At 39.7% G+C, this 25,534-nt stretch overlaps 1 long non-coding RNA gene and 1 pseudogene across 2 annotated transcripts; both read left to right on the forward strand.

Moving 5' to 3' along the window:
* The first annotated feature begins 205 nt into the window (after positions 1-205).
* On the forward strand, positions 206-23,457 carry LOC143602466 (endoribonuclease Dicer homolog 3-like; annotated as a pseudogene). The gene is made up of 23 exons (XR_013147850.1): positions 206-273; positions 1,874-2,060; positions 2,142-2,276; positions 2,399-2,533; positions 2,615-2,684; positions 3,279-3,343; positions 3,441-3,572; positions 8,766-8,916; positions 8,995-9,126; positions 9,215-9,320; positions 9,449-9,638; positions 9,912-10,072; positions 10,155-10,373; positions 10,453-10,589; positions 10,665-10,930; positions 11,015-11,588; positions 11,680-11,918; positions 11,996-12,205; positions 12,294-12,772; positions 22,121-22,709; positions 22,788-22,947; positions 23,021-23,132; positions 23,220-23,457. The product of XR_013147850.1 is annotated as an endoribonuclease Dicer homolog 3-like (transcript).
* Positions 4,230-4,772, forward strand: LOC143602468 (uncharacterized). The gene is made up of 3 exons (XR_013147851.1): positions 4,230-4,274; positions 4,377-4,572; positions 4,648-4,772. It is a non-coding gene; the product is annotated as an uncharacterized LOC143602468 (long non-coding RNA).
* Positions 23,458-25,534: the final 2,077 nt, after the last annotated feature.

Here is a 25,534-nt window from a genome sequence, read left to right on the forward strand (position 1 = left end):
GTGGCCGGAGTTGTTAGTGACGACAGTTTCCGACATTGGGTGGTGTTCAGGCATGGTGATGATGGTGGCGGCGATTCTGGCATGGTGGTTGGTGACGGTAGGGTTGGTTTATTTTTAGAGACGAACAAAAATCAGAAATTAAAACCCTAAAAAAGAGGTGTTTTGTGATAGAACCCTAATTCCAAACGAATCAGAATTGAGGACGATGGTGGATGAGGGAATCGGAGATGGAGCGGTGACTGGTGGCGGAGCTATGGTGGCGGTGGTGATGGTGTTTGAGGAGTGGTTATGGTGATGGTGTGGTAGAACATAGAGAGAGAAGTGAGATGAGGCAGCACAGAAGAAGAAGAAGAAGAAGAAGGGTAGGCAAAAAGACAAAACTACCTTCACATGCTTCTCACGTGATGGGATTTAACAGAGTTTTTCTAACCCAGTTAGCGTAAAGGACATAACTTGTAGGAAAAAAAAGTTTAAAGTACACCGCCTGCAAGGAAACTTAGAAAAGGACACGAACCGTAATTTGGCTTTTTTTAAAGGACAAAATTTGTAATTCTGTCTTTATTTTAAATCAACTTTAAAAACAAAAGAATAAAAACTGACACGTTAATTAAAGCTATGTCATTCAATTGTATCAAGATGCTTGTTAAAGTGGAGTTCTTTAAAAACAATGAGAGTTCACGTTTCATAATAAATAAAAGGATTAAACAGTTTTTAGTTAACAAAAATGAAACCAAACGTTGTAGCACATACAAAATTTTACTACACTTAAATATATTACGAAAGTTGAGGGACATTTTTTTGCATAAAAAGTTTTGAGTAAGTTGGAACTCATATAAAAATTAGGTTACTAAATAAAAACTTTTTACATTTTGTTTTTTTGTAAATTATATAAATTAACTAACTAAATGACATGCTCTTAACATTCTAGTATCATTGAATTAATAAAAAGTGAGTACTAAAATACTAGCGGTAAACTATACGCACATCAGTGACACACATACTAATCACACATCATATACTTGACACATTATACATGTCATATGGGTTATACGGGGGTCGTACGAGCTAGGTGTTATACCGACACATCAAACACGCCCAATAATGTTATACAAACGGTATGCGAGGAGCGTTCGTACAAATCATACAATCCGTATAAGTTTTTGTTCTAACGTAGGAAGTGACTGGCATGACAAAGCACACCTTTACGAACACATACGACATGTATGACCTTTTATCGTTCTTTATAACCCGTATATTATGTGTACAAGATTCAAGACAATGTACACTTATATTATATGATATTATATTATTATCACAATATTCATGCAAGCTTCCTCAAAACCCCCTCACAGTGTGAATTTGTGGAGCTCGATCTCATCGGAAACATGCAGTCACCGGAGAGTTCAGAACACCCAACCAACACTTTGAATGGAAATCTCAACACCATGATGGCCGATCGCCAGCAACCCGCATCGTAAATACTGTTTCAACTTAACTTCTTCTTTTCATACCAAAAATAAAAAAAAATGTGATCTAGCTAGCTGTATTTGAAATCATGTTATGATTTAATATTTATTTATATGGGTCTTTTAGTTTTTTGTTAACTTTGTAAGCTTCCTCCATGATTCCCTCAACTAATTTACATCCAAGTCGATCTCTTTGATTTATGTGACCAGTTTTGATCGATATTGTTTTTACTATTTTTAGAAATTAATCTAACCTAAATCTAAGAACAAAGAGTAGAGAATATGCAAAAATGTTATTATAAAATCTAACTATTTAACTAACTAATAACGCTTTAGCTAATTAAATTTTGTGCTCTTTAACAACTTTCATTTGATATTCCTAATTTTATTGTTGTTGAATTAATTAGGTATCTGGTGGATGTGTTTAACATGGCTATGCGGCGAAATACTATAGCACATCTGGACACTGGTGCCAAAAAAACAACGATCGCCGTCATGATCGCTAAAGAAATTGCAACTTCTCTTAGTAAACATCCATCTGATCAAAAGAAACTGATCATCTTCTTAGCCCCAACTTTTGATCTTGTTGAACAGGTGTACTATGATATATTATTATCTTGTTAATTAGTATATATAATTATAAATGTGTGCTTGGTTGAATATATTGTGTTACAGAATTTCAATGATGTTAGGGGAAAAACGGACCTCTTGGTCGATTTCTATCATGAGAGTAAAGTAACAAAGATTGATGGAAAAAATGTTGGTGAATGGGATGCTGCCACTTGGGAACATGAAACCAACAATAATCAAGTGAGTATTTGTTTCTAAGCTTTTCGTGTCTCAAAGCGGCTTCGATGAAAGATTGAAAGTTCACTTATTTACTATTTGAGTCTTATGTTTAAGCTACATTTTAAAACTTTTTATACTCACAGGTAATGGTGATGGCACCTCAAGTTTTGTTGGGTGCCTTGAGGAATGGGTTTATGAACTTTGAAATGATATGTTTATTGATCATTGATGAGTGTCATCATGCTGGTGGTAATCATCCATATGCAAGTATAATGAAGGTAATTAATTATCCATCATCTAATTCTAACAACATGTTGGATATATATACGTGATTGAGATTCTTATGTTTCTTTTTTAAGGATTTTTATTTCAACTCTGTTAACAAGCCAAAGGTTTTTGGCATGACTGCCTCACTGGTGACTAAAAAAGGTTAGGCATTTTTTCTCTCATTTTTTTAAGTAACTGGATTGAAAAGTCTTAGCTGTTGAAGAGTGTTGAATTAAGCAGTGTGACACTCAGATGGTTTGATCTTCTAGTATGTTGTTGGGACGCAAAGTCTCTTCCGTCAATCGCATCTCCAAATATACAACCTTTTTGAGCAAATCTTGTTCTTGGAATGACCTTAATCTTTTTAACATTTCCATTACATGTGGCAAAATGCACAAATCAGGCTAGTTGGGTAGCAGGTCGGAACACAATCGACTTGCAAATAACTATTTTTATTTATTTGGATTGAACCAATAAACATATTTTTCTTCACTACTTAGGATCATTAGTAAATAAATTATAACTTTCGACCCGTTTGACCCTTTTTCTTTTTAGCTAAATTATTTGATTTGACGGACCCGTTAGAGATCAAAAAAATCTCAAATCAATCAATTAATAAGAATGGTTGGGGAAGATTGAGAAGTTGGAGGGTTTTTTTTTTCTCTATGTATTTGTATCTTAATATTTTGCACTCATTTTAAAATTTATACTACTTGACATATTATATGCATCTCTGTATTATGATTTCTGCATAAGGTGTCTCTTCGGATGAGGATTGTGAAGCACATATAACCACACTTGAAAGTATCTTGGATTCGCTGGTAACAGTTATATGTCATTATACAAGTTTAAGTTTAACCTTCAATCCAAAGTTTTTTTGGCATACAAAATTTGACGAATACCATGATGTATATGCAGATTTACACCATGCAAGACAGGACAAAGGTGGAAAACACCGCACAATCTGCCTCACCTAAATATTCTTTCTATGAACCGCGCAAGGTTGACCATGAGGATCTAAAACTCAAACTGAAATGCTCGCGATTGAAGGTCATTTGAAACATCTTGATTTATTTCACCATAAAAAGAATTATATCGTTCTGTTTCATATTTTCTCCATGTTTATTTCCTCACAGTTTGAAGTGGAATTGCTTGAGATGCAACTGACATTGCAAAGACAACACAAAGGCGCTCAAGAAAAACACGCTAATCTTTGAGAGAGGCTATATAATGATCATGATAAGATTATTTATTGCTTTGATGAATTGGGTCTTCTATGTGCTTATGAGGTCTGTTTACAAGACTAAATTTCCGAAAAGAAATCATGTTCATATTTGTTTTTTATATATTTGGCACTTGAGTTTTGTTAATATATGATTACATTATATATGATCATTTTGTAGGCTGTTAAAATTTGTTTAGTGGAGGCCCAGAAAGCCATATTAGCAACTGACATCTTTAAGGATAGCTTTTCAAAGTGTTCCGCTTTTCTTGAAGAATCGTTATTAATAATTGGGAGCTATTTGCCGAATGGTATGTTATTTGGTATCATCTTTTTTCACTTTTCATATCTGTTTGGCAATATAATTAGCCTACATATGTTTGGAATGATAATACTGTGTAATTCAATTATGTTATTTTTTCAGGCCATGGAAACATTTTTGATACTGGGTGTGATTTCAAAAAGGTGGTAACAGGCGGCTTAATCTCACCGAAACTATACCAACTCTTTACACTTTTCTGGTCATTTGGGTAATCTTTCATTTCATATAAATAAATTCATTATTTTTCTTTGGTAATTATATATTTGATAATTAACCTTTGTAATAGTTATTTTGGGGCTTGTACTTTCAGGGGAGCTACAAAAGTAACTTGCATCATTTTTGTAGAAAGAAGTATAATTGCTAAAGTTCTTGACATGATATTGAAGAAAGTTGCAGACTTGTCTCATTTAAAAGCTGCTGCATATATGACTGGTAGTTCAACGTCGGTCAATGCAGTGTCAGCAAAACTACAAAAGGAGACTCTTGAATCTTTTCGTTCTGGGAAGGTATATATTTAATACTCATTGGTTTCCCTTATAATTTGAATCTTAATTAAGTGACTTAATATGACACTCAATTAGGTGGACCTACTATTTGCTACTGATGTTGTTGAGGACGGGATTAACGTGCCTAAATGCTCTACTGTGATATGTTTTAACATCCCAAAACGGGTTCGTCAAAGTGGGTCCCAGTTCATTATAATGCTTGAGAGGTAATCAAAAGCTGGAAGTGTTCATGAAAATGTAAATTTCTGTTCATATGCTTGTTATGTCGTGTGTTAAAAACAGAGGTAATGAAGAACAATGGGAACGCGTTTGTGACATCCTTAGAAGTGGCCATTCCATTAATGACAATGCTGAACAAGAACGAAACCCCGGCGCATGTGTTGTAAACCATGTAACTTTAAGGAAACAGAATCATCTAATGTTGACAGTCTCGTTCATGATGAAGATCCTCCGAAGAACAAATCCACTAAAAAAGCCAAAGCAACACCTTCAGTTGCAGGTAGGATGCACTATCTAAAGCATAATTCTTTAAAGAAATTATTTAGGCCTTTTGATGGAAGTTTGCTTGTTGCATTGGCAGTCCTAAAGTCAATTAACACACAAAAGGGAGGACCAAGAGCTTCACTTTTTGAGTTGTGCTGTAAAATGAAGTGGTCAACGCCTATTTTGACTTCATCCGAGGAAAAGTCAAAGTTAGTAAACAATCAACTTAAATCATTTTTAGAAGCTGTTTCTTTAATTGTTTTATTCATGTTTTACATTGTCATCATTTTGCAGATCTTTTAATAGCTTTGAGTTCAGTGTAAGTTTAAGTTTTCCGGATTGTGGTATCATTGAAGTGACCGGCGAGCCACGAGCGGATAAGAAGAGTTCTCTTGACTGTGCTGCTTTACTTATGCTCTACGAGCTTCAGAAGCGTGGAAACTCAAAATCGGGGAACAAAGTGAATAATAATTATTATTGCTTAGTTAACTTAAATAAGAAGTGGGATATAAACCTTATCTATTGATTTCAAGTGGCCTTTTAGTGTTGTGGGTGAACATTATATTATTGTATAAAAGCCAGTTTGAAAAACAAGATATTATGATTATATATGCATATAACGTTATATGTTTAAATGTCTCTAAAGATAGTAGTCAAATATACACATCTTTATGTGGTCTTATCACTTATGAACACGAAAACCAGTAACCTTATAAACGTGTTTGAACTAGGGTCGTCTTGGTCAACCGATTCACCAGAATTAGCATCTTGATGAAGTGGTTTACGAAAAGCAGCTCACTATGCTCCCAACATGAAAAAGAACATTACTGTTGTGAAAAAGTAAACAAAAAAGTGTTTGCGGGTCAACCTAATATGGCAAACCATCCAAGTGTAATAATACATAGAGACGCTCGCCCCATGCTTTGTGCTCGTGGCATACTCATATTTACGTTCTCTAAAATATATTGTTTGATGATTAGTCGAGTATGAACTCGGGTAGACTCCATTCATTGTATAATTTGTGAGGATGCTTCAAGTGCTAGTTTCTTCTTTGAATGAGGTGATTCAGGCTAATCAATAATATGCATGGGTCGGTAGCATACGTATAAAAAAAAGAATTAATTTGTTTACTTTTTAGCTTATCGTGTCTTAAGTAATCATGGTTTGATTTAGAGTTTATACATTTTTAGTCGCGTCCTGCCTCCTAAAACCTAGGTATATGACCCATTTTTGTTGTCTTGCTGATCCATCTTATATATGTTTTTTTTAATATTATTTGATTTTTTTCATTATGCTTGTATTTTCTAATCTCTTAAACTATCCAACGTGTTAAAAGAAAAAAGTCAATTTGCTTTAGGACCAAAATTTACGGGAACGAAGTAGCCACTCATGAATACTACTCACAATTTGCTATACGGATATTGATTCGCATGTCTTTTAATAGGTACAAGTTAAAGTTAATGAGTTTCGAAAAAGAAAGACCTACAAGTTTACAAATTAATCCATAAAAAAATGAGATGTTTAAATAAGTTATAAACTATGGGACCTCTGACTTTCTTTAAACCATTTGTTGACCAATTTCTAAAACCATAACATATTAGACCACTTACTTTTTCTACCATCAGTTAACCTTTCCTAAAAATATATCAATTGTTGGGAGTTGGACCAATAATCAACATCATTTTAGAACTTTCAAAACTCATGAAAGACCCACCCTTAACTTCTTTTTACTTTTATTTTTTAACAATAATTAGCTTCTTTTTACTAGAATGAAAGATTTTACAAATTAATTTCTAGAAAATGTTGTGCTTTGGAAAAAAAAAAGTATCAATTAATCTAATTACAACGAGAAAAATGATTTTACAAATTAATTTATAACTGTGAGATTCCTAGTATCAGTTAATCTAATTATAACGAGAAAATCTCCGTTTTTCTTACCTTTTTCTAGCCGTCAGTTGTAATTAATTGACCTTTAACCATTCAATAATCTCCATTCCATCTTTAGCGTTACGCTGCGTTCTTGAGTTCCACTTAATAAAAGAAAGGGATGGAAAGAAAGAAACATATGTGTTCCCAAGTTTTATTTTGAAAGGAAAGGAAAGAAAACATAAAATCTTTGTGTTCTCAAGTTTTATTTAAAAGAAGAAAGGAAAGAAAATGAAATGAAAAGAAATATGATGTTTTAATGAGTGAATGCTTTCATTCCAATTTGAAAAGAATTAGATGGAAGAAAAGAAAAAGAAATTCTGCATTCTCGGGTTTAAAATACAAGTAAAATAAATGATGAGATTGGATAGAGGAAGAAAGAAAAAGAAATTATATACTTAAAAGACATTTTCGAGTTAAAATAAAAGAAAAGAAAAGAAAGTGTTTATTACATTCTTGAGTTAGATTGGAAAGAAAAGACAGGAAAAAAATTTGTAACTTTACAATTATGTCCTTATAGCAACATAAAAAAGAGAATTAAGATGAGGTAAATTGGTAATATGGTAATGAGATATAAACTTTCATTCACAATCCGGCCATATTTGGCAGGAAAGTTTTGAAGGAAAAAAGGCTTAACTTTTTCTCCAATTCTCTTTCTTTTATTTTAATGAAAAAACTAAAGAATGAAAAAAGAAAAATTTTCTTTATCTTTTCTTTTCCAATCCCTTAAATAAAAAACTCAAGAATACATAATGAAAATGAAATGAAAGGAAAGCCAAGTTTTCATTTCTTTTCTTTTCTTTCGCTAACTAAACTTGGAAACGCAGCTAAATGAAATGAATGAAAAGAAAAGACAAGTTTTCATTTCTTTTTTTCCGTTAACTAAACTTGGAAACGCAACCACCCCTTATTCATGACATTCATCTGTTTTTAAATTAAAGTTTTTGAATGTCTTTCTTAACCACGTGAACTAGAAAGTTTTCCCCGTTCCAAAAAGAAAAATAGAAAATAAAAAATAAAAAAAAAAGAAAGAGAAAATCTCAAGTGCTTGAACTGAATCTCAATGTTCATGCAGCAACCAACCAACCTGCTGTGCTTCCACCAATCAAAAACATCGTACGGTGAATCTTGAATCCTTAACACCTGCAACACCTTCACACTCACAAAACCCTAGTAGTCACTTCTAACGTTAGACCAACTAAAGCAAAAACTGTACGGATTTTGTACGGACGAAAACACACCCAACTTAACTTTGTTTGTGCTTCTCATTTGATCGGAAATGCAGTCGACCACAAACCCTTTGAAGAGAAAATTACCTGAAACCATCATCAACAATCGCACACCGTAACTGCTTCACTTTATTATTATTATTATTATTATTATTATTATTATTATTATTATTATTATCTGATGATTTGTGTTTTTTTTTTGTGAAGTTCAAAAGCGTCCATGATTCTCCCAACTAATATCACCCCCATAGAGTAAGTAATATAATGTGGTTCATTTCTGATGGATCAAATTTTATTTTATTTTAGTTTCATTTATTGTGTTATTATTGTTGAAATTAATTAGGTACCAGTTGGATTTGGAGAATAATATTGTCTCAAAATCTGCCTCATTAAAGTATCGTTTTTATCACCCGAGCAAGGTTGACCATGTGGATATAAAGTCAAAACTGCAATCATCCCGGCTACAGGTCAGTTGATATATATTTCAAACATTTTTATTTTTTTTATGAACATTGAATATTATATGTAATATGATTCTCTGTTTTTTGGTCACAGTTTGAAGTGCAGCTGCTTCAGATGCAAGTTACTTTGCAAACACAGTACAAAGACAGTGATCAAAAACATGGGATTCTTCGAGACAGGCTGTCCGATGTCCATGCTAAGATTACTTTTTGCATTGATGAGTTGGGCCTTCTATGTGCTTATGAGTTCGGTTCATTTAAACGAGAAAATTTCTTTATTTTTGCTACTTGATTTAGTTGTTATATATGATATATTGTTTTGTAGGCTGTTAAAATTTGTATGGCGGACACCACGAAAGCCATAGAAAAATGTGGTTTCTTTCAAGAGAGCTGCTCAAAGTGTTTGCATTTTCTTGAAGAAGCGTTATATATAATTGAGAATGCATTACCAAATGGTATGCTATGGTACCGCTTTTTTTCACCTTTATGGAATAGTTAGTTTTTTATAGTCCTCGTAATTCAATTTATTTGTTATCTTTTCAGGCCATGAAAACATGTTTAATGGTGGATGTGAATTAGATACGATGGTTGCAGCCGGCTGTATCTCACCAAAACTATATGAACTCTTTAATCTTTTCCAGTTATTTGGGTAATTCCTCATTTCATAATGTAGATCTGTTTACTCATATAAAAACGCACGATCATACATTTTACTTTTGGTAATTAGTTAATTGAGATTTGACCATTTAATAACTATTTTGAGGGTTGCATTTTCAGGGGAGCTAAATTATCAAGCATCATTTTGGTAGAGAAAATTACAACCGCTAAAGTTCTTGACATGATCTTGAAGAGAGTTGCTGACCTGTCTCATTTTGAAACTTCATATTTGACTGCTAATGCAACATCTGTTGATGAAATGTCAACAAAAATGCAAAAGGAAACACTTGAATATTTTCGTTCTGGGAAGGTATATTTATCTTGTTTCCATGAGATGTTGCATATTGGGTGGGTTAGCGGGTCAAAATGGGTAGCTTTTGGTACATATTGTAATTTGTAAGCTGTGTCATGGAGATAGGCAGACTTTTCTGGTCAAACTTTTTGAAATAACTTTTCAAGTGTCTTCTTACAAAAGTCAAAAACAATTTTCCTTATAATTCTTTCTATTTAGTGTCATAAAATTTGTGTTTTTTATCAAAATCTTTGACAGTAAAGTGTATCTCTCTTGATGATCCTCGATTAGGTGGATCTACTGTTTGTTGCGGGTGTTATCGAGGAGGGGATTGACTTGCCTAAATGTTCAACCGTGGTTTGCTTTGATATCCCAAAAACGGTGCGTAGCAATGCTCAGTCATGGGGAAGGGTTCGTCAAAGTGGGTCCTGATTTATTTTCATGCTCGAGAGGTAATTAAGAGTTGGAAGTTTTCATAGTTTATTTTCATATTCTATCATTCTAATCAGTTATCATAAATCGTGTCAAATATAGGGATAATGAAGAACAAAGAGGACACGTTTGTGACATCCTTATAAGTGAGCATTCCATGAGTGACTATACTAAGAAACAGGACCCCGACACATGTGCTGTAAAACCATGTAACTTTAAAGAAACAAAATCATCTTATGTTGAGGCAACTAGAGGAGCTTCTGTCAATACTGCTGATTCTAGTGTCAGTCTCGTTCACTATGCAAGACCCCGAGCTGATGGGTATGATTAATTCTTATTAGCCTGGTTAATATCCATATGTATATTTATTACATTCATATAACTAGAGTCCTCTTTGCAGGCCATCATCTTCACTTTCAAAGCAGCTTGTATGCTTGGAGGCCTCTAAAAAGCCCCATCAAATAGGTGATTATGTACCGCCAAATAACGAAGATAACAAATCTTCTAAAATAACCAAAGAACCGCCTCCTAGTGCAGGTAGGATGAACTAGTAAATGAAATATTTTTGGCCTTTGATGGAATCTTGATTATTTGTTGTTATTATTGTTGTAGGAACTACAAGAAGGAAAGAATTACATGGTACAGAACCGATTCGAGCAGTGTCTGCAACTTGGAGCGATGATGGTGCAGATCTTTATGCTTATATTATCAATTTCACATGTAGCGTTGTCGACATCAAGTTTTCCAGTTTAGTTCTTCTGCTTGAGTCGAAGCTTGATGATGATGTGGCAAGTCTTGAAATGAAGTTATACCTCGTGTCAAAGTCTGTCAATTGCAAAGTCTCTTCATCTGGGAAATTGCATCTCAATTCAGAACAGGTTTGACTAATACTTTGACAATTATGTTGTCTAAACTTTGACATGTTTTTTTTACTACTTTAAATTTTTAATGATTTGTTTTAGGTTACAAAAGGCAAGTGCTTCCAAGAGTTGTTCTTCAATGGAATATTTGGCAAGTTGTATGTCGGGTCCAAACATTCAGAAGAGGCAAGACTGTTTTTACTAGCATCCGACAAGAAATTGTGGAATTCATCATACATGTACTTTGTTTTGCCACTAGAGTCGTCAGACCCGTTCAAGATCAGCTGGAAAGAGATTGATTCATGCGTATCTGCTATTGAATTTGTCAAGAAATCTCCTTTTTCAATGGCCGAAAAGCAGGGTGTTGATTCAATCATGATAGATGCTGAAAGCACAAGTATGATTCACTTTGCTAACAGAGATGTACACAGAGATGATGACGTCACAAATGTGGTAGTCCTTGCAATTCATACCGGAAAAATATACTCTATTTTTAAGGTTGCCAAAGATGAAACTGCCGACAGTCCTTTTGATGGAGACACTACTAAATATTCATCATTTAAGGATTATTTTAAACAGAAGTATGAAATTGATCTAGTGTACCCGGGCCAAAGCATGTTGCTGCTTAAGCAAAGCCATAGGTCCCATAATCTTCTTGTGGACTTCAACAGAGAAGGTTTGTTAAACCTTATACTGTTTTCTTATTTATAAGTTATAGCAATAATTTTAATTCTCTTAGTTGCTGATTTACTTTTTGATTTTTGTAGGTATTTTACACGGAAAAAAGATCAAGGCTGGTAGTTGTAAGGTGAACACTAACAAACAGATGTGTTATGCTCATTTACCACCTGAACTTTTGGTTATTATCGATGCAAGGGTTGATATTGTGAAATCCTTGTATCTGCTGCCATCATTAATGCATCGGCTCGAGTCGTTTATGTTGGCTAGCCAGCTTCGTGAAGAGATCAATAGCCCAAAAAATATCCGACTCTCATTGGTTAGTACTGTTCTTTCCACACCGAAACACAAAAGATAGAAACTACTTGTATTCTTTTTAATATTGTAATTAATTGTCTTGTTTAGATTTTGGAGGCGATCACAACTCTTAGATGCAATGAAAGCTTTTCGATGGAGCGACTAGAGTTGCTTGGTGATTCGGTGCTCAAGTATGTGGTGAGCTGTGATCTTTATCTTCGACACCCGAGCAACGATGAAGGACAACTGTCTGCTGACCGAACATGGCAAGTTCGCAATTCTACCTTGTATGACCTGGGAATCAACCGTCGGTTACAGGTATGCTTTGTAGGTTGTAATCTATGCATATTTAGCTGTACATTTAACTGCAAACTGATGCATTGATGTTGTGTGGTATCTGTTACAGAGTTACATAAGAGAGATTCCATTTGATCCTACCCGATGGACAGCGCCAGGTCAGCTTCCCTTAAAACCCTGTCCATGTGATCATGGTGTTGAGACCATAGAGGTGCCTAATGATGACAAATACCACACGGAGGACCCAAAAGTTTTCTCGGGAAGATGCTGCGATATGGGCCACCGATGGTTGGTCTCAAAGACCATATCAGACTGCGTCGAGGCCCTTGTTGGAGCCTACTTTATGGGCAGTGGGCTCAATGCTGCTCTACACTGCATGAAATGGATGGGTATAAGCTGTGAGCTCCACGCGTCGCGTGTCAATGAAGCCCAAAGAATTGCTTCACTTCATGCATACACCCCAAAACTTGATGTTCTTCAAAGTGTGGAGTCAAAGCTCGGTTACACATTTGCGGTCAAAGGCTTGTTATTGGAAGCCATAACTCATGCATCTTATCAAGATCAAGGAGGCGGATACTCATACCAGGTGCATTATTAATTATAGTATAAGAAGCTGTGAAGAGGTAGGTCCCAGCAGAGCCCAGTTGGACCCGCAAGACTCACCTTGAAGAGGGACGTCTGCGCAGAAACCAACTGGATCCGCAGGACCAACCATGCTAAGAGACGTGACGTCCTTACGCGCAGTACGCAAGCTGTTCCCGCAGGAAATGCCTCCCAATGGTGAAGGACTCTGCCTGTTCCCGCAGCTGCGGATACAAGCCATCAGGGAAGGCCACCCGCGCAGCAAGGCACTTAGCTTTCAATCACTCAGTGTCACCTGAAGGAATGAGCAAAGCCGGGGACAATCCCGCACAAAGGCGGGAGGGGGAATACTCCCGCCCATAAGCCAGTCCGTACGATACGGGAAGATCTTCTGTACTGTACCTGACGAGGTATGGGCAAAAGATCTGACTAAAGATACGACAGCTTATTGACAACAGTATGGCGAGCAGCATGCTCCTGTACTGTATGTCACTATTAGCCGCTGCCTACTCACCAACTCCTGTCATACCACGTGCATAGCCGGCAGTTGGTGGAAAAGGAATAGTACACAGCAGGCCTGGTCACTATCAGCCGCTGCCTACCCACCAACTACCAGCAGGGCACGTGCGTAGGCCACTGTTGGTGGAACAGGAATACTATTGCAGCCGGCCACACCTCCTTGGAAACCTACCTTCGGCTATAAATACCCCAAATGGTATGATCATCTCATCTTATCATATCTTATCACATTATCATCATAATATACCTGATATCTGCTCTAGCAATCTCTTAATATACATTTTTATTTAAAGAGCAATCTAGTCTGATTCTCACGCCGGAGGGTGGTCACAAGGAGGAACCCCCCCCCCCCCTTCTCAGTGACAAGCTCACGGTGTCTGTTTTGCAGGTTATCAGAAGAACCATCTTTACCGGGTCTAACCCCTCGTGGGAAACATCTATCTAACCCCCAGGTTACCCGTAATCTGCCCGGGGTCCGGTTAGTGTTTCTTCATTGGCGCCATCCGTGCATAAAGCTAGAACTTCATTTCCTTTCAGTTTTTTCAAACTTCTGGAAAGATGGTTAAAGAAACTCCGGTAACCACAACCCCAGCTACTGGGGGGAATACCGGCTACACAGTCTTTACAAACACTACCCCGGTTACCCAAGCCGGGGCAAGTGAAGTAAATTTTACGAACACTACCCCAGTTACCCAAGCTGGGGCAAGTACAGTAAATAATCGCTCACTGAGATTCACCGATACCCAGTTAGAGAAACGAACAAGACTCCCCCGCCAAACACTCGATGAAGTTAAGGCATGGGCGGAGGCACGTCAAAAGGAATTCCAAGCTGAGTTGGACGAACGCTTGCATTCCGTCCAACAGGCTGACGAATTCGAAGAATACTTGGACGATGACTCGGAGGAATCCGACACCGACGCGAACCCTCGCCATAGGGCAAAAGGGAAGCGTAAGGAAACGGACTCCCAACCGAGAAGGCATTTTGGAGAAGCCTTCAAACCAAAAAACACAGGTGGAAGTCCACGTGACTTCTCCAAAACATTCAGACCAACTGTTGCAAATGCGGGAACGTCCAAATTTGCAAGGGACATTGCAGAAGCAATCGCCCCAAAAAGTGCCAAACAAATGTCCAACATAGGCACATATGATGGTATATCTGACCCGGATGATCATTTGAACAGATTCATAGCGGGGGCAACCGTCAGCAATTGGACGGAACCTACGTGGTGTTACATGTTCCAAATGACGCTTGTTGGGCCAGCTAGAGCGTGGTTCGATCGTCTACCGGTCAACCACATCTACGACTGGGCAGACTTCCAACAGAAGTTTAGCCAACACTTCAGCCAACAACGAAAGTATACCGAGGAGCAATGGACAATCCTCAAATGCATTCGAGAGGAAGATGAATCTTTGCCAGACTTCATCACTCGCTTCAACTCAAAGAAGCTAAGTCTGGGTAACATTAGCGAAGATCTTGTTCGCGCTGCTTTTATTCAGGGCGCGAACGACCCAGAGCTCATCCGCACCTTAACGGGTAAAGATGGCATGCCATCCACATGGGATGCCATCATGACAGCAGCAAAACGCTTTGCGGAAACGGAGAAGCAACTGGGTAGAGATCTCCCACAGAGCACAAACCTCTACACCCAGAAAACAAGAGAAGACAACGTCCTTACCGCCCGATTAAACAAAAAGCGGAAGCTAGGCATTTGGCAGTCAAGGGTAAACTTTGACACCTCATCCGGCTTGCAACATCGGTTAGGCGGAAGGGATAACGTACGGTCGAACCAAAACTCCAGATGGACGCCACTCACCAAAAGCGTCACCGAGATATTCGCCACTGAGGAGCTCCCATGGCCAAAGGCTCCAATAATCCGACATCGTCCCAATGCTGATCGGAGCAAATACTGTGACTTTCACAGGACAAAAGGCCACAACACTGAAGAATGCATAGACGTAAAGGACATGGTCGAAGCATTTGTCAGAGATGGGACGCTCGCGCACCTCGTGGCGCAATGAACGCTGAGCAGGCTGATCCGTGTAGAACCCCAGCGGGGGAAAACACGAATAAAATTTCCAGCTTCAATGTGGAGACTACATGCTGCGTAAAGAACGAGATCCCGAACCAGGTGCGTATCGGCTCGATGGCACTCCCATCCCAACAACATGGAAGGGAGCTCAATTACACAGTTTGCATGTAGATCAATTCCAAATTTGTAAAGAAAAGGCCCAGAGCCACTTCTAATGGAAATGATTCTCCTTAGAACATCGACGCTGATGATTTTACATTTATACTTTATGAACTATCAACACTGATGCCGGTTTTCACCGCATACATAAGTGTGAAAGTCGTTGCGTGGGGAAGGCGGCAAAACCCGCATAAACCCAAAAAACGGCAAACCTTCACGCAGGTCAGTTGAAGGGGAAAAGTTCAGTCATCCCAATAAATGAAAGTGCCGGTCTATCCGCATGAATCATAGAGGAAACTGAACACTAACCTATTAACAACCGCGAGTCGAACGGTTAATTTATTCAACACGGATATGCCGGTTTTTACCGCATAATTACGTGGAAAGTCGTTGCGTGGGGAAGGCGGCAAAACCCGCATAAACCCAAAAAACGGCAAACCTTCACGCAGGTCAGTTGAAGGGGAAAAGTTCAGTCATCCCAATAAATGAAAGTACCGGTCTATCCGCATGAATCATAGAGGAAACTGAACACTAACCTATTAACAACCGCGCGTCGAACGGTTAATTTATTCAACACTAATATGCCGGTTTTCACCGCATAATTACGTGGAAAGTCGTTGCGTGGGGAAGGCGGCAAAACCCGCATAAACCCAAAAAACGGCAAACCTTCACGCAGGCCAGTTGAAGGGGAAAAGTTCAGTCATCCCACTAAATGAAAGTGCCGGTCTATCCGCATGAATCATGAGAGGAAACTGAACACTAACCTATTGACAACCGCGCATCGAACGGTTCAAAACAGAGAATTTCTAACAAAAGGATGAGGAAAACCTACACGCAGGTCAGATGTAGGTAAAGTTTAGCCATCCTACTAAGTGCAAGTGACGGTCCTACCCGCACAATCACGAAAGAGGAAGCAAAACTTCAACCTATTATCTACCACGTTCAAAGGTTAACTTATCCTAAATACTTAGAAATTTCAAAAAGATGAGGAAAACCTCCACGCAGGTCAGACATAGGTAAAGTTTAGCTATCCTACTAAGTGCAAGTGACGGTCCTACCCGCACAATCACGAAAGAGGAAGCAAAACTTCAACCTATTATCTACCACGTTCAAAGGTTAACTTATTCTACACTTGGAAAATTGCTAATTTAAACTAAAGTATGCAAGTCATATAACGTTTATAAAGCAAGGAATCCAGAGAAAGTAGCGGTCTTACCCGCACAAAGATTATATTTCACAATGATTCATTACAAGAATGGCCGGGTAACTACCCGCCTACAAGAAAATAAATCTATACAAGCTAAATCTATCCTAGCAGTGGGAAGGGATCTTCAGGATCAAGCTTCAGGGCCACTTCCACTTGGACCAGCACCATCAGTAGATCGTGGCAGTTCAAGGAAAGCTTTAAGGATAGCTAACCCATCATCAGCAGCAGCAACTTGATTCACCTTCTCCACCACCGGATGCGTGAAGGCGGCGTACTGATTCACTGCTTGGTCGTAAACAGCTTCAGTATCAACATTATACAAAGGGAAGTTGGAAGGCGGGATGCCTTTCTCAACGAACCCTAGACCAAGCAGGAAGCCGGCCTTTTCCCCATCCTCATGAGAAGCGTTGAGGGCTGCGCTCATAGCATCATCATAAGACGTCTCTGAGAAGACCCGATGCACAACCTACAAGAAAATAAACAAATATCAGAACCTTTTCTATTTACAAAGAAAAGCGTAAAGAAATGAAAAGCATACCTGAGACAACGCTTCTCGAAGAAGCCATTCCTTGGCAACCAGAGCTTCTTGGATGGCAGCTTGAGCTTCGTTACGGGCACGTTCGGCTTCACTCTTGTTGAGGTTGGCAAGCAACACTTCTTTAGCCGCAGCCTCTTCGACGCCCTTTAGCTTCCGCTCAGTATGGTCAAGCACCCCCCTCTGGTCCAAGATCTCCTGGAGCTTTTTGGCGTCTTCCATCGCCAAGGCATCATGAGCCTGCTGGAGAGCCTCTAATTTGGCTTTAAGCTCTTCATTCTCCACGCGTAGAGGCTCAGCAACAGCTTCAGCCTTGGTGGCACTCTCGGTTGCGTTCCTTGCAGTTTCCTTAGCCAGCCGAAGCTGTTCATTAACAGCTTGGGCAGCCTTGGAACGGGCCTCGAGCCGGGCCTGAACTTCAACCTCGAGGGCCTTGAAGGCCTTCTCCTTTTCCGCAGCCACTGCGGTAAACCTTTGGTTCTCCTCCCGGACAGCCCGCGCCTGAGCTACTTCTTTAATGCGAGCTGCTTTTAACTTGTCGTTTTCACGACAAAGCAGCTCGACGCGCGGCTGCATCCGGGCCAGGAGAACCCGAAGCTCATTGGTTAGCCTACCCTCCTGGTAGCTAGCCATGGCTTCCCCCAACGCACCACTGGGAGCAGCGTGACGAGCCCATTCCACGCACTCCACAGGGGTGCGAAGGGTTGTTCCTCGGCGGATGTTCCATTGTGGAACATACACTTCATTGGAATCCGACACTGCAAAAAACATAAAGCAGTTAGGAAAAGATGATAAAAATATATAAAATAGGCCAAAAGAACCCTACGCACCTGTAGGGTCAATAACAGGCCGATAGCCGCCAAACCCATCACCTGAACCCAAGGGAAATCCATCCAAGAGGTCAGGCAGATGGGAAGGAGGCAGAGGTTGGCGAAAAGCCCCATGCATACCTGACGGATCGGCCGTCGTTGCCGATGACGGAGGCATGGTAGAAGCCGCCGCGGTCGCCGCCGCGAATCCGCAGCAAAAGTAACCGCCGGCTCAGTAAAAGATGCGGTAAATATCGCACTGACGGCCGGCGGTGACGTCATCACAGCTGGAACAGTCGGCTCAAGGGAGTGAGCAACTGAACCAGCGAAAGCAAGCGCAGGCGCCTGGGTCATCGCCTCAGGTAGGCTGACCGGGCCTACCGTCATTGGCGGGGAGGTACTCCTCTGCGCTCCACCCTGGAATGCGTCAACATCCACGCCTGCACAAAGAAGATAAGTGTTATTGATATTAAGCTATGAAGTTAAAGATAAAGGAAGTTTGTACTTACGGGTTTTCTTGAGCCTAAATGTACGGACAGGCGGGGATGAACCCGATGGAGCCGGCCTCTTCACGCCGCTCACCATTGTCATCCTGGGCTCTCCGGTGACAGTTGTCACAGCCTCCGGAATGGTGGTCTTATCACCACCGGGATTCCCCGCCACCTCTTCGCTCTCGGTCTCCGAATCAGACCGAGGCACCGGATCGGCAGTGGAGGCCACCTTCTCCTTCCCCTTCCCGCCGGCAGCCTTCTTCTTCCGCACCAACGGAGGACCATCTGCGGATTCCTCATCAGAACATACGATTAGAGGAATTCCAGCAGAGGTTTCAACATTGAGGGGTCGAGGGTCGAATAGCGCCTTACCTGGCCGCCTGGCGCTAAGGATCTCGTGGCCTAGCGGATAGACCTCCACGAACCGATCCGCCGTTTGTTCTAGGATGGGCAACTCGTTCTCGTCTAGAGCGCGAGTACCCATCCGAGCGGGACCGTCAGCCTCCCGCGGGTACATGAGCGACTGCAAGTCGTTCCCCTCTGAAATAAACAGGAAAGTTAGAAGAAATTCTAAATCAACAAAAAGAAACAAAGCATACCGTAAGGAACAGAGTTCGAACCGTATTCAAGGACGATTGGGATCTTTTGCGCATCCGCATCCTTCCACACCCGGCTCATCCCCAACATCACCATCCCGGACTCCGCAAACCGGTAAACCGGAGATTAGACTCGGGATATCTTCGAAAACCATTCCGCCTCCTGGTAGTTGGAGGCGTGAAGGCTGGGAAGTGCTTGCCCATTCTTGAATTTCATGGCAAGGGGGATGGCGCGAGCGGAAATGTAGAAGAACTCCCGCTTCCACGAGCGAAGACTGCGCTCGGTTGCGCAAATCTTCAAACCCTTAATCCGGGTTATCAACGTATACCACCCCTGGATGCACCTCCAAGAGTAGAAGGTCATCAGGCGGTCAACATAGGGCTCAATGCCCAGAATCCGGCACACCCACTCGAAGTGGCGAACCTTGGCAATCGCCATCGGATGCACCTCGGTCAGGTGCACACCGTGCCTCTCAAGGACACGGTAAACAAACTTTGTCAATGGGAACCTAAGATTCCTATAAACAAAGAATGCAGCATATACCCCGATCTTGCCTCTGGGGGCATCGTACACCGTCTGATGGGGTTCAGGAAACTCAGGCTCGAGAGACTCGAGCATGAACTTCCTGACGATGTACTGATACAGATCGACAGGCAGAGCACACTGGCACTCGCCAGCAGTACTCTTGTCAACGGCTGTAGATTCGAGATCACGTGAAGACATCTTGCAGATGAAAGAAGAACGATTTCAAGGGAATGCTCGACTGAAAAGATGAGTATTCGCCGGAAATCGTTTTAAAGATGAAGAGAAGAGTGAAAGTGTGGATAACAAAGAACCCTCTCCCCCTTTATATACTAATCGCAATTAATGCGATGAATTTAATGCGGAAGAGAGAGAAATCGAAGGTGCAATGAAACTATGACACGTGGCAAAAAGCAAGCTGGCAACAGCTGTTGAAAGGACGCGTACCATTAATTTCGCGGCCACGCGCCCGAAAAATCGCGCCCACGCGCCTGAAAAAGCTTCTGGAATGACCATGTACTGTCACGTCACCATAACTTCCTGCACGTCCTGACACAGTCAGAAGAAACCGTCGCACGACGTTTCAGAGGTTTGGACTGTTCTTATCCTTTCACCAACTCTTCGAATTTCAAAAAAATTCAAAAAGATTCAAAAGTAAGCGGGAAAATACCCCTTACCTTGGCAACCAAGTAACCATAAGACGGGTGCGGGTACAGTGTTAAGGCAAAACCCTTCACATACTTAGCACCTGCAGGGAATTGAAGCCAAGAATACCTTGGCAACCAAGTAACCATAAGACGGGTGCGGGTACAGTGTTAAGGCAAAACCCTTCACATACTTAGCACCTGCAGGGAATTGAAGCCAAGAATACCTTGGCAACCAAGTAACCATAAGACGGGTGCGGGTACAGTGTTAAGGCAAAACCCTTCACATACCTAGCACCCGCAGGGAATTGACGCCAGGAATACCTTGGAAGTAAAGTAACCGTAAGACGAGCGCGGGTACAGTGTTATGGCAAAACCCTTCACATACCTAGCACTCCGCAGGGAATTGAAACCAAGAAGGATCTTCTGGGCAATGCTTGCGGAAACGGAAATAACATCCCCGCATAGCGGGAACGTCGAGAACTATGTTGTTTGAAGCTCCAGGATGGAATTGGTGGTTTTAACATAATTGATCACTATGTTCAAAACTACCAAAACCTCATGGAGAATCCACACAAGTGGGACTCAACGCTCCTGACTTGCGAGGAGGTTACAGACCTACCCGCATCATACCCAAAGATCAAGCAGGAAAGTCGGGAATTTCTGCAAGTGACAAGGACTTCCGCGGGAAGAATCCCCATGGAAAACCTTAAAAAACCCTTTTCAAAACCCTTTGCTTAAGTCCAAAAGTTCACCTCACTTTATTAAACACTCATGAGAAGAACATTGGACTGGGGGGACTTGAAGAGGTAGGTCCCAGCAGAGCCCAGTTGGACCCGCAAGACTCACCTTGAAGAGGGACGTCTGCGCAGAAACCAACTGGATCCGCAGGACCAACCATGCTCAGAGACGTGACGTCCTTACGCGCAGTACGCAAGCTGTTCCCGCAGGAAATGCCTCCCAATGGTGAAGGACTCTGCCTGTTCCCGCAGCTGCGGATACAAGCCATCAGGGAAGGCCACCCGCGCAGCAAGGCTACACGCACAAGGCACTAAGCTCTCAATCACTCAGTGTCACCTGAAGGAATGAGCAAAGCCGGGGACAATCCCGCACAAAGGCGGGAGGGGGAATACTCCCGCCCATAAGCCAGTCCGTACGATACGGGAAGATCTTCTGTACTGTACCTGACGAGGTATGGGCAAAAGATCTGACTAAAGATACGACAGCTTATTGACAACAGTATGGCGAGCAGCATGCTCCTGTACTGTATGTCACTATTAGCCGCTGCCTACTCACCAACTCCTATCATACCACGTGCATAGCCGGCAGTTGGTGGAAAAGGAATAGTACACAGCAGGCCTGGTCACTATCAGCCGCTGCCTACCCACCAACTACCAGCAGGGCACGTGCGTAGGCCACTGTTGGTGGAACAGGAATACTATTGCAGCCGGCCACACCTCCTTGGAAACCTACCTTCGGCTATAAATACCCCAAATGGTATGATCATCTCATCTTATCATATCTTATCACATTATCATCATAATATACCTGATATCTGCTCTAGCAATCTCTTAATATACATTTATATTTAAAGAGCAATCTAGTCTGATTCTCACGCCGGAGGGTGGTCACAAGGAGGAACCCCCCCCCCCCCCTTCTCAGTGACAAGCTCACGGTGTCTGTTTTGCAGGTTATCAGAAGAACCATCTTTACCGGGTCTAACCCCTCGTGGGAAACATCTATCTAACCCCCAGGTTACCCGTAATCTGCCCGGGGTCCGGTTAGTGTTTCTTCAAGCTGGTATATGGACTTTTATTTATTTATTTATTTTTCCTGCTGAGGTTAGAATTTCTTGGTGATTCAGCATTGGACTTGCTTATCACATGGCATCTCTTCATTGAGCACAGTGACATTGATCCCGGAGAACTGACCGACCTACGGTCAGCATGTGTTAACAATGAGAACTTTTCCAATGCTGCTGTGAGAAGAAATCTTCACGGATACCTCCAGTATCGTTCGAGTGCCTTACAAACACAAATTTCAGATTATGTGAAGTTTCTTGCAACCGATTCCAACACACTCCAGACAAGAAAAGCCCCAAAGGCCATTGGTGACCTGGTAGAGAGTATCGCGGGGGCCATGTTAATTGATACAAAGCTTGATCTTCTTGAAGTTTGGAGGATATTTAAGGAGTTATTATCTCCAATCGTCACACCAGACAAACTCGAGCTTCCACCTTATCGGGAGTTAATGGAGTTTTGTGACTCCAAGGGTTATTTTGTAAAAGACACGTGTAGAAGCAGCGGTGATGGTGTGATAGTGGAGTTAAGGTTGCAGCTTGAAGATGCTTTGTTGGTTGCAGATGGTACGGGTAACAAAAAGAAGTTTGCAAGGGGCCAAGCCGCTCTTAAAATGTTAAGTCAGATTGAGGTTCGGCTTCCTTTCTTTTAACCTTATTAATTAGGTGATTGAATTTTGATATTAATGTTGCTTCTTTTGATCTGATAGAAAAGAGGAATTTCAAGAAAGAATCAAGGTCGAGATGCGGAAGTTGGTAGTAAGAACATCAAAGGAAGTGATACAACTCGGTCGAAAAATATAATTCCTTTTGATCCTCCTGCAAATACCTATGAGGAGAAAGAATCAGCTTCTAAGACTGAAATCCCTGGTAACCGTCTAGAAATTTAGTTTATTTTTAAGACATTGTGTCTCTTTAATTTTTGTATTCATTTTAATGACAGTTTTAAAGTCAATTAGCACAAACAAGGGAGGACCAAGATCATCACTTTTTGAAGTGTGCAAGAAAATGCAGTGGCCAGTTCCTACCTTTACTCCATCCGAGCAAAAGTCAAAGTTAGTAAACATTTAATCCAAGTTATGATTCAACATCCATGTTTTCTTATTATTCATTCATATTGTAACTGAATGGTGATTTTACAGAACTCTGATGGAAATTGGTGAAGGTGCCGATAAAAGAACCGCACACAACAGCTTTGAGTCGTCTATAAGTTTGACAATCCCCAATTATGGGGTTATCGAACTAACAGGTAAGCCACGAGCGGACAAGAAGAGTTCTTTCGACTCTGCTGCTCTGCTCATGCTCCATGAGCTTGAAAAGCATGGAAAAATCAAAATTGAGGACAAAAGTCAACATATTTCCATAGTGCAGTCAACTTAATTATAAATTAGGAGATATACAGTTATCACTTGATGGCCTTTTATTTTGAATTGTAAAAAGACCAAACAGGAAATTATGGTTATGCATTACTAATTTATTAGAAAGATCTTTATAATTGTAAGGACTGAAGTGTTATATATATATATATATATATATATATATATATATATATATATTTATTGTTTATTTACTATGTGCAAGTCAACAACTTGTACGCATTATTACTGCAGTTCCACAAATGATGCAAGGTATATGCATCTTGATATATGTTATGAAATGTTTCAAGGTTAAGTTATGAAATGTCAAATTTATTTTGAGGGAAAATATCAAGCTTATTTGGGGGAAAGATATAATGAAAGGAATAAAAGCCAATTATGAGTAAAATACTACTTATTGGTTTTATAAATGTCTGTTTATGTTCATTTATGTTTGTTTATATATGTTAATATATATTTGTGCACCTATGTTTGTTTATGTTCATGAATTGTTCATTTAGATTTTAAACAAACAAACATAAACGAACACGAACATGTTCATTTTTAAATGAACGAACATGAGCACAAATACTTGTTCGATTAAGTGTTCGTGTTCGTTTAAAGTTAAATTGACGAACATTAGCATGTCCTTGTTCGCGTTCGTTAAATTCGTTTATAGGCCTAGATGTTAATATGAGTGACAATTCCAGATACAAGTATGTTAATATGATACGAAACGGCATGGGGTTATATAAGTTTGAGTTTGAGCTTAACATGTTTCGTATTTTAAACATGTTGGCACGGTTAAATTTATGTCTAAACAGTTTATACATTGTTAACCTATTCATGACATGTTTGAACGTGTTTATAATATTATTTGTTGATCAGTTTTTCATGTAAGTAATATAAAACATGATAAATATTAAACCTATGAACCTGTTACAACATGCAGAGTAGTAACCGCAGCAGGGTATGATGTAATCGACATGCTTGTCATCTTGATCGAGTTCCCCTTTAGGATGTATAGTTAAGGATGGTTAGGGTTCTTGAGAGGAGTTCTTGAAAGGAACCCGGTTTAGAAGAGAGAGGAGACACATGATTTACTTATGTGTGTGAGATTAGGTTATGATGTTAATATTTATCTCTCTTTTTATATACACCCAAGGGGAAACCATTTATTAGTTAATTATAAGTAATATGGCCCATCAAAAATTACCAAACTAATATATAATAAGGTATATTTAATATTATGATCTATTATAATATAAATAATTATAATGGCCATATATAAATATATATAATTATATATTTAATCTTATATTCTCTCACTTGACCGAGTAATCATTTATTATGATTATTAGATAAGCCTGATCAGGAGTTAACACTCATTTTAGCTTTAAACTTAAACTAGAGCAGAGAAATACAGTCATTGAATTGAACATCAGCTCAAGACCCTCATTAATCATACTGCAGTCCTTATTTAAAACCTAAGTAGTTATGATCAAAATTTTCAAGTAAGCCCTTCAGAACGTTTGATTTGTATATTTAATTCGTCTATATGTCATTATGCATGCAGAACATATTAAGAGACGTACAAAATCAAAACTGATGAGGAAATTTAATAGTTAATCATTCATAGTACGATATGCAGTTGTACGTGGTCATTAATAAACTCCTCATGATTATAAGCGCTTTCATAATACTTATGGGTAATAGACCTTTAGTTATAGGATCCTTAAGCATATCATGAATGTATTCGATATGAAAATTTAGATTCCTCAATTCGTTCATAAACGAATAATTAATTTCATATCAAAATTTAATGCAACACCTCTCAAACTGTTACTGTTTGAGAAAACATGGTAGCTGACTTTATCACAATAAGTCTTCAATATATAATTTATATGGAGTTTGTTAAAAATTATGAGTCCACTAATAATTGTTCAACAACATTTATTGACAACATCGTTGTAATAAATCAACATATTATGTCGTTATGACTTAGGTCGTTGTTAATAGTTCATTATGACTCCTCCATGAGATAGATTTGTCTACTGACATAAGAATATATCCCGAAAATTACATTTTCTTGTCTCTTAATA

This window comes from Bidens hawaiensis, unplaced genomic scaffold (genome assembly GCF_021521415.1).
Source record: "Bidens hawaiensis isolate Kalapana, Puna unplaced genomic scaffold, B.hawaiensis_p1.1 tig00058971_1, whole genome shotgun sequence".
Taxonomy (NCBI): Eukaryota; Viridiplantae; Streptophyta; class Magnoliopsida; order Asterales; family Asteraceae; genus Bidens; species Bidens hawaiensis.